The sequence below is a fragment of the Alligator mississippiensis genome, chromosome 3, assembly GCF_030867095.1.
Source record: "Alligator mississippiensis isolate rAllMis1 chromosome 3, rAllMis1, whole genome shotgun sequence".
NCBI classification, from domain to species: Eukaryota; Metazoa; Chordata; order Crocodylia; family Alligatoridae; genus Alligator; species Alligator mississippiensis.
In genome coordinates this window covers 172144669-172155377 of record NC_081826.1, presented here as the reverse complement: position 1 = coordinate 172155377, position 10709 = coordinate 172144669, and the positions used below count along the sequence as shown (strand labels likewise).

The window sequence follows — 10709 nt, the reverse complement described above, 5'->3', positions numbered from 1 at the left end:
ATGGTGGCATTTATTTGTTTACTGCAGCCTAATAAGGCCACACATGTAGACACTGACATTTTCCTGCAGAGCTGATTGGGCAACTCTGCATTAAATGTCTCATGTGTGCGCGCCGGGTCTGACCCCGGGCCCTTTTCGTCGCTCTGCACGCGGGCTGTGGCCAGCAGCCCGGGCAGGCCGGGTCGGAGAGGGAGGTCGCCGAGCTAGAATTAGGCACAGACACGTAACGGTTGATTTTAAGATTATTTTACTTACACCGAGATGGTCGCGGTGTAGGCTGAGAACTTGCTTGAGTTGCGGTTACAACAAAAAACACGAACACACGTGGAGGTTGCAAGGCTCCACGCAGACAAAACACGAACAATCACATGAAGGTTTCTAGGCTCCACGCAGACAAACTCCGGATGTCCAGGACAAGCGCGCATTAAACTCGTCGTTACGTCTTATAGTAGGCTCTGTTCGAAGACAGGAAGAGGTGGGCGGTGGATCAGGCTGCCAAACCCCTCTGAGCGACACACAGGGTTTCTATTACCATGCCGTGCACACCCAGAGTCCCCACGAGATGGATGCGGAGTCCTCTTCGGCTTGGGCGGAAACTGCTCAAGCCTCTTATACGGCTAGCAGGCCAATCGCTAGCCGCCACGTGGGAATAATTTAGCACTAGCCAATTGCGGGGCACAAATTTGCATACAACGAGCGGGAAACCTTTGCACCGTGCATTTCTGTGCTGCAAAGGAAATGCACCCTGCAAAGATCGCTGCAAAGTGGCAGGAACACTTCCCTGCACGCGGGTTCTCTGCGCAGCAGAACTCCTCCGTGCAACAAAGTTGTATACCCACGGGGATAATTCTTAGTGCCGAAGCACACACAAAAAAAATCAGACCTTTGGGTCATGACATCATGTAGATACACCCAGTATGACTTTTAAAAGGCCCACTTGTTCCTATAGGTACAAATCATTCCTTTTGCAATTTGAACTAAATTTCATTTAAGTTATTAACGTTTTAGATTGGGAATACTACAAGACACTGAAATAATGTTGAAAATAATCAGAAAAGAGAGCAAGTCAGAAAACTTTGATGACAAATGGGGACAGAATTTTGTAAATATTTTATTTCTGTTTTTCAACCAGAAGCATTAGGAAGTGTTATCAATCTACTGTCCTTCCTTTAAGAAGTGATGCAGGTGCACTCTGGTGACTGGCTTCTGTTCTCTGTAAATAAAGCATCCAAGGAGTTGGATACTTATCTGGAAATATTTGTATTTCTCTAGACATTGCAGATTTAAAAACTAGACTGGAACTGTCATAAGAAAGTTTGTTTCATTAACAGCTCAAGTACCTCATGGCAGTAGAAATTGGGGCAATCAGGACAGCAGCCCCAGACATTGAGTTGCTGCTCTCTCTGTTTCACAGTACTGCATGCATTTTGGGCTGGCTTCCAAACAGAAAGTTTATAAAAATTGCTCCTATACAAGGTATCTTTCTTTCACACATGCTGGTGCTGCCTCTTGCAACAATGTTGCCCAGGGCACAGTGCTGCCCTGTATATGCCTCTGCCACCTGGTTTTCTCCTGCTGTGAAATTCTAGTAAGGCTTTCATACTCAGGTTAAAGAAGTCCTTTTTGCTTTTGAAACTTGCAAGCAAGCAAAAGCTGTCCAAAAATCAAAATAAAATGTTAATCAAACTCTCCTGAAACTCAGCAACATTTAATTTCTATTAGAAGTTGTCAGTGAAGATACAAGTAAATTCTTACAAGTTTTAAAATAATCTGTGCATACCTCATCTTAATCTACATTTAGAAGGCTATGCTCTTAACCAAAAGTTTTAACAGCTGCACTTGATGTAAAAGTTCCATTTCTATATGCTTTACAGTATGGGAGATGTCACAAACATGGTAGAGAGAAAAGCAGTAGTGTTGTAGCCCAGTTATTGGTATTTTCGGTGGTTATTAAGCTCTGGTGATGAGCAACCTATTGACTTACAGGATTCTGTAACAACTGATTTACTATTTATTTAAACATCTATTAACCTATGATCCCTTATGAACTCTTTGAAGATGAAACCTAATGCAAAGTGTGATATTTGCTTAACAGTGAAGGACGAACACAAATTCAGTGTGCAAGAACATCTGTACTATTCTTCTGCCCCACTGCTAGTTCATTATTGCAATTCACACAGCAATATGCAATGCAGTAATTGGGTGGTCTGTGCCAATATTAGTCAAACTGGTACAGCTGAAGATACAGATGATTTCTCACACTGAGGTTATTCCTCTGGAAAGAACAAAACACCAACTTCCTGATTCTCCACTAGAGTAAGATAGCTTTGTGCTGCTCCCAAACCTCCCAGGGATTTTCCCATTGGAGGCTGTGGTTGGGGAAGGAGGAATAGCCAGTAGATTTGGTCAGGAACTCTGATGGGAATGATTTCCCAGTAGAAAATGTAGTTATAATGCTGCCAAAAACATATTTTCTGTCAGGAAGATAAAGTAAAATAGGTTGTGTCACATTGATTCTAGCTGAATCACAATATTTTAGCTTATTGAACAGACCCAAGATGCTGGTTTCAAATCAGTTCAGCAAACATCACACTTCCTTTCTTTACATGCACTTAACCTTATGGGAGTTTACATTTGATCCAGTGTTTCCTCATATAGGCCAGGTTCTGTGGAGTTCTCTTTCCAGTCAGTAATGCAATGCTGACTCCTCTCTCATCCTAGGTGTCACATGAGTATGGATGCATTGTGGAGATTTACTCTGGCATGGAGCTTGGGCTACTGCTATCTATTCCTATCTCCTCTGCCTCCCCCCGGAAAAAAAACAGAGACAATATGACACAGAAGAGAGGTAGTTTAACAATAAACTGACTAAATCTCAAAATTAAAGCTCTGGCTGCTCTGCTTCTACCATAACTTATTTGGCCTCAGTGCAGGCATAACTGAATGAAAGTCTGTGTTCTGCAAATCAGAACAGATGCTCCAAATGGTCCCTTCTGACCCTGAAATCCATGAATTTCACCTAATGGAGCATCCCTTGGGGGCTACTGGTAGCTGGAACAACCTAGGGTAGCCTCAGGTTACTTCTAAATTTGTGCTGGGTCTGGGTTATGTACAATCAGAGAAACAGAAAGATGGCTTTAAAGCCACCTTCAAACTCCCATTTTCCTGCTCCATATAATCATATTGCATTCCTATGTATGTTACTGATAGCAGAATATGGCCTTAAGTTTCCCAGGACTGGTTAGAAAACACATTAATAAACCTTTTCTTGTCTACATTCTGTTTATTTTCTCTGCCTAGTTTAGATTCTAGACATGATTCTCACCCTGTGCCAAGCCTACTGAAAGCAATGGACTTGCGCAGGGAATAAGTGAAAGCAGAATTAGATACAGTCTTTATATTTTACATGAGGCATTTTCTCACAGTTGAAGTTGTGCATTGGTGGATGGAGACATTAAAAAGGTATTAGAATAGCATTTAGTAGTCTCCTAAATATGTAACTAGGTGATTCCACTTGATTAGAGGCAGATGGTGTCTAAGCAGATGGCATGTAGATGACTGAAGTTTATTTTCTAAATGAAACCTGTCTGCAAATGATGATTTAAAAACACGTTGATTGTAGTACAAAGGGTTTTTAGACAGAAAGTAAGTAAAACAAAAAATGTTATCCTGAAAATAAGATGACCCTCACTGCAAAGTTTAGTTCTATAGTCCAATCAAGTCTTTGTGGGTAGAACCAAATCTGCACTACAAAGTTTTGGTCTAGATTTGAACCTATCCAAAGTTAAAGGGCTCTGGATAACTGATTCCTGTCCAGTTTCAGCTCTACATACAAAAATACTACATTAAAACAAAATAATAATTTGATGGCAAGCAGAAGGAGAAAGCAGACAAGTGCATAATATTCAGTCTGCATTAAAAGTCAGGCTGATTGTAAAAAAGAATCCATTGTGTGAGCACTCAGCTCAGGCTGAATCTGCCCGGCCTTCTGGGTACATCTGGCTCACATGCACTTGCTCAGAGCTCAAAGATATTAGCACAGTCACTCCCATTCTAGTAACACAGTTACTGTCCTTTCAGGTAGACTGCAAGGGGCATACTATTTTTCACATTTTCAGGCTGGTAAAAGATGGTCAAACTGCATGTTCTTTGTTGATAGTGTAGTCTCCTGGGTGATAATGTATAAATCACTCTGTCTGGTTTGTCATTTGCAGTCTTGATTTGATATCACCTACATGCCTAAGTTTTGTCCATGGAAGGGAATAAGGGATGCATATAGACCATTGTCATCACTCCTCTGCAGCAGCAAGAATTGAAATTATGGAGCAATATCACTTTTCCTGTGCCTGCCTATTTTACCTCTGGTGTAGAGGTGTGGTTCATTCCAATTAGTGGTCACTTGCCTGGCTATTGTACTTGACTTAAATACAAATTCACTTCCATATGTGGAGCACAGCATATTTAACCTCAAAGTCAGAGTAAATCAGTTCACCTTCATGTAATCAAAGGTGAATTTGGAATCACACATCATTCTTCCTCCCTACTCCTAACACTGAAGAATTTGCACAGCCACTAAAAGACATTTGTTGCTTCTTATACATGATTACCTGATTCTATGATGGGCAAGCAACTACCTCTGAACTGCAGCAGTACTTAATTTAACTGTTTTGTGAGTGTTAATGCATTCCCCTTTTTATATTTCTGTGCAGTGAATAGTTTCCCATTGAGCATCTGATTTAGTTTTGTCTGCTTGGATGCCCTTTAGGTAAAGGACACTGTTCAGTATTGGAATTAGAAGCAATCTATTCATTTTTTTTCTCTCCCCTGCAGCCAGGGAGAAAGAGAAAGAAGAGAGCAAAGAGGCAGAGACTCAAACAAATCTAGATGCAGCAAATTCTCCAGCCGCTGAGCAATGAGGTTTCATACTCTGCTGGAGGACCCATTCATCTTAATCCATCTGGAAAGAGGTCTACTTGCAATATTTCACAATCTAAGTACTTTCTGACAAATCTATTAATTATGCACTCAAACAAATTATTTGCTGCCTGTGGAGAATTGCTACTGGATTTTCTCTTGAGCCAGAATCCTTATTCTTCCCTCTCCTTTTAACTCATTGCTGTCATTGCTGCAGTCTGTTTACCATTATAATCTTTTCTTAATTTTTAGTTGTTTCAAATCCAGATTTGTATCAGGGAGGCTACATAGGTGGAGTAACAGTGGCCCTTGCCAAAGGGAATAAAGTCTATTTTAACCACTCCTTCTTCTCATCAGTTATCTTACTTGCATATATTGTTTTTCAGTTATTGATACTTTGCTATTGTTACTTTGCTGGAAATGCTGCTGTAAGATCCATCGGTTCTACTTTCTAATGAGCTCCTCACACAGAGCAAAATTCTAAGCCATTAGCATTCCCTGGACTCCTTCATGATATGTATGATCATGGCAGAAGCAGATGGTCAGCTTCAGTGTTTTCATTGTTCCCCTTAGAGCCTTTTCTTTTCACAGATTGGACAAAGTCCACTGAAGTCCACCCCAACCTTCCTTCTGACTTTCAGGGGTTCAGGATTTAATGCTTCATGAAGAAATGTATCTGCAAAAATGTAATTCTAACCAAGTTCCCACTTGATGGATGATATCCAAGATCTGAATCATGGGGTTTCTTGAGAACCATAAGCTTATTAAGTCGTTCAGTTTTGACTGACCAACTGAACTCCAAGTAGCCACCAGTATATCAGAAGCCTCCTGACTTGACAGAATGGATTGAAAGCCAAGCTGTAGCAGCAGTAACCCAACCTGCACAGAAAGAAGGAAAATTTTCCTGCATGATGCTTGGGGATTTATCAGCACAACACTCACGGACCCCTTTGTAAATCATACAGCTAAATCTGCATTTTATTGCTTAGAAAATGTATCCTGTACTTCCAGGTTCTAGTAACAAGGTATTCCTCTAGGGTCATTCTCTCGACTACCTCTTAGGAGCAGCCCAGCACAGTAAGGCACTAAGCCAGCTTGTCGACCTATAGTTTATAACAAGCCAAAGGGACTGGCAAGAAAACAAAACTGGAAAGCTCCTGTACATACTGTACAACTGAAGCACAAAACTTCTTAAGTTTATGGCAGATAGGAAAAAATAAAAAACATCTCAGCACAAATCTGAAAATTGCCATGCTTCTTTTAGTCTTGATTTATGAAAGAGAGAAGATGCCCCCCCTTCAAACCTAGCAACATTATAGACTATGAATATGTATTTAAAGTAATATCTTACTGTCAAACTATTTGCTATTTTTGCAGCAATATAACTTTTAGAATAGGGTACTTTAAAAATGTTAGCAGTAACAGTACTGACCTTCATTTAGCCAAAATACACAGTGCTAGAGAATATGTCATAAAACCCCCCCAACAAAATCACTAAGAACATTAAGTGCATAGATCTATTGCACTGCTCAATGGAAGAGGGAATGAATATTCTGTGCCATTTCCACCATTTATCTGAACTATAAAAAAGCACATAAATTCTGTTTGGACAGCAGTTGGTAATGTCATTTCTTCTTGCAAGTTTAATAGGCTTTGGGCAAACTAAATAAGATCAGATCTCTCTCTTTAGATTATATCTCATTCTCACCCTGCTACTGAAAGTGAGAGACAAGAAGAAAAAAAATGCATAAAATAATGCACTGGAACCTTGTTTAATTATTTCCATACTCACATGCGATACAGTAGATACAAATGTGCGTGGCTATATAATATAGAATGATCTTTCTCAGAATGCTTTCTTATTATTGTATTAATGGCTTAATGATACAGTAGCTGTCAAAGGCCATAGTCAGAATGTATAGTATCAGCTTGGTATCAGTCAGATTGTTTATGCACAGATATTGGCACCATAAAATCTATCACTATCTGAACCAATTGTCAGCAGTTTGCATGAGCTCATAGCCTGAGCTATAAGTACCTTTTCATCCTTTGAGTTAGTCCTCCCATTTCCAAGCATGAACAGGTGAACTTCCTTTCTTTTAATAACGCTTGACAATTCTGGAAACGGACATCCTCTGTTGAGCCAAAGAACAGGAACAACATGGGCAGTGGGAGATATCTTTAGAGATAAAACTGCAAAGAGAAGTGAGAACCCAGCAACAGAAGATCATTTCTGTTCTATTAAAACCACAGAAGTGTGTGTGGGGATGTGCGGTGAGTTATAGAATATGTCTACCTTGTTAGCTGCTCTAAATACTGCCACAGACTTAAGAGAAAGCTTTAAGTTATGATGAGTTTCTGTTCTCATGATTTACTGCACCTGTCTTTGAGGCAGTCATTGTCCTGTTAAAGTCTCCAGTGAATAGGGCCTTTAAAGATTTCTCAGATGGTTTGCAACGGTGCTCAACTGAGGCAGGTGATGATCTCTAACTTCTGTTTTCCCCCCTTTGTAAAGGCCAGGGATTCTAGTTTCAGAGGTAGGATAATGCCATTCATCAGATACTTTCTTATAGTCTGATTTTCTGCAGCCCTATGTAGCTGATTTTTTTAGCCCTATGCAAAGAACTTTATGGCAATAGCAATAACTGGCGGTTTGTCAGTGTGCCAACATAGTGAAGATCTGCATTTCCTTTTTAGGGAATGTAATACTACAAAGTGCCAGGCCATTCACTTACACCAAGAAACTCTTCTCTAATAAGAGAACTCATGGCCTGGAAATGATAGCAGGGGTGAGGTACCTGCAGGTACTAGCCAATCTTCGGAAGGTTGTGGATCACTAGCTTGATGCAGCCATAAAAAAGGCAAATGTGAGCCTAGGATGTATCCAGTGAAGTAGTTCCAAGAGAGGTAAAGACATATTAATGACATTTGTAAAATATCATGTAAGCTACTACACACCATTCTTGCCACCCAGGGTTCAAAGATGACTTCAGAGTGAAGCAGGTGCAGAGACAAGTTACTAGTTCAATCATATGAGAGGAGATTTAAAAAGCTCGTCTTGTTTAGCCTAGTAAAAGGAAACTTGAGAGGGAATAAGATTGCTCTCTACAAATACACTAAGAGGAGGAAAAATATACCAGGGACAGAAGAGAATTAATTTAAGTTAATAGACGATGCAGGCACAAGAACTAATGGGTATATACATCTCATGGATAAATTTAGTTTAGGAATTAGAGAGATTGTAACCACCAGGGGAATGAGGCTCTAGAACAGCCTTCCAGAGTATTGGGGGCACCCTATTGGCTTTTAAGATAAAACTTTATGAAAGGGATTGTATGACATAGTATGTGTGATAACAGGGAGTGAATCTAAAGCCCATTAAGTACTTCCTAGTCCTATGTTACTTCTTTTTCTATTATCTAATATATGACCAATGTTCTTACAGCCATGACTAGGCAGTGGGATTTCTTGTGTGTTTGATTTGCCCTTGATTTGTGTCAGCATCACCTGTGATCCACACAGAATAAACTACCACTACCACTGATAGGCTATAAGGGCCAAAAGGTTCGGTTTCCCCTTTGCATGCTGCATGTCACTCCATTCACATAGAGTGGTCCCTCTACATTTATATCCAGAATTCTTTTCTTAAATCACTGATTTAACTGTGGGCCCTCTCTGTCCTCCTCCTAGCTAGTCTGCATTCCTATCCCTTCCTGGCAACTGCTTTCCCATCATGGGATGCAAGGGTACACAGCATATCAGAGTATCACACAGTGCATGATGGGTTGGAGGCAACACAAGACAGGAACAGAAACTTATCAGGATTAAAGGTAACAATCAAGGGAGGGGGAGAACCAATGGAGCCTGGGAAAGTTGGCTAAGGAAGCATAGTCTGGAAAAGGCTTTGTCACCAGTATGCTAGCACGGGTGGGAGGGACTGGCTGGAATCAGATAGCATTTGTTGTTGGAATGGGGGTAGCTTTTGAGTTACACAACAGAGGCAGGTGTGTAGGAAGAGTTATTTAGAACCATATTTTCAGAGTGAGGCCTCAGTTTCATATAGATTTCTATGCCTATTTTTACCCTCTGTTGTAAGCCACCTGCACAAATATACACATTAATTGAACCTCCTCTACAAGATTGCTAAAAGGCCTCTTCTTCTCTACACCTATTTGCTATGATTGAACCTTCCTCCTCACTGGCTTTCCTGACTCTCACGTGTCTCTTCTTCAGCCTCATAGGATGCACTTATCCCTCCAGAATATGAAAGCAGAAACCTAACAATAGCCAAGAGCATGGAATTGACATGGAAAAGTAAAAAAAGGAGATCCTCAAATTTAATTAAAAAATTACAAAATGTCTGTATTCTCTTTCTGTTTCAAATTTAAACTGCCAGACACCAGTAAGGTACATTGGGAAAAGTTCTTACAAAGGGAAACCCTACACGTGATCACAAATGGAGATGTGTGAACTTAGATCCCCAGATTTGTGCTTACATACTTAATGAATGGTTGAATTTTCAGAACTACAGATAATCTGCAGATTCCACTGAAGTAAATGGAAACTGTAAGTGTCCAGCACCTTTGAAAATCAGATCTAGTGGTCATTGTGAAATATTTTGGGCCTTATTTGCCATACTTCAGTGGAAGAATTCTGAAACTCCAACTGCATTTCAAAAATGGGAAGCTTTCCCCTGATGAACTCAACAGCTACATCCACATGTTCTTCTATGGTAGTGGATCAAGCTCTCTTTTTATAATGCTGATTTTTCAGAAAGCAGAGTTTTAGAGGAGGAGGAAATAAAAGCCTGCAAATTTGCATCACTGGAACAGAAAGCAAAAACGAACTGCTGGACAAAGAGACAAGAGTAGTTCTTTTTAACTATATGAAGTACAGTAATCTGTCCAGAGATCATTGTTTGGGCATTTCCTGAACAATGAAGTCAATTTTTTTATTTTGAAATTGAGATAATTTGTTTGAATTATCCACATAATTGAGATACAAAAGGCTTTGCATTTTCTTGTGCAGATATTTGAATCAAACATATGTCTAGCATTCTGATCTTTTAACCGATTTTCGGGTGGGACAGGGGGGATCAAACAAATAAATTTAAAAAAACTAAGGAAGATTCTTCCAACAGGGACACTGAAATAAAAATTATACCTGGTAGGATGTTAAATAGAATATGCGGCACAATTTTCATTCCTGTTTATACTCTGATTCATCTCGTTCTCTCACAGAGAGACTGCTGCATAGCTGGTTTGATGAACTACCCCTCCAGCACCAGCACACTTGTTTACTAGAGCTCTGCTTATTTGGCAAGATAACTGGACAACCAGAAAAACCCAGTGGGAGTCAGTGAGCCAGCGCAGCTTTGAATTCAACAATCTGCCTATCATCTAACTTGTATCAGGTAGGGTGGGAAAAGGAATTGCCTTGTAATGTAAAGTCAGTATGTACTTTAGGCAGACAGCCAGAATAACAGATTACAGTGAGGAGGAATAAAATGTTTTAATATTTTTTTGTAAGTGGTGACAAGCAAAAGCTGTATACACACAGGAAAGATGGGTGTAGGTATGGAAATGAGTGATGCCAAAATCACTCCCATTTTAGCATGCAAAGGGAAAAACTGAAACCCTTTACATGTGCAAAATTATGCCAGGCACAGAAAAAAAGGAGAATCCTATGACACACCATCAGACCCTGCCTTTGGGACCTTATCAAGAAAAAGAAAAATTGAACGGAAACCTGGCATCAGCATTTTCCCACCTCTCACAAAGCCCCAGATTCACTCC

At 40.1% G+C, this 10709-nt stretch overlaps 1 long non-coding RNA gene across 1 annotated transcript in view; it reads right to left on the bottom strand.

Annotated features, from left to right (window-relative positions):
* Positions 1-230: 230 nt before the first annotated feature.
* Positions 231-10709, bottom strand: part of LOC109283969 (uncharacterized) — a 282985-nt gene continuing 272506 nt past the window's right edge. The window contains exons 3-4 of the long non-coding RNA XR_009460938.1: positions 6953-7049; positions 231-455 (exon numbers count right to left, since the gene is read on the bottom strand). This is a non-coding gene — a long non-coding RNA (uncharacterized LOC109283969). The remainder of the gene's footprint in view (positions 456-6952; positions 7050-10709) is intronic.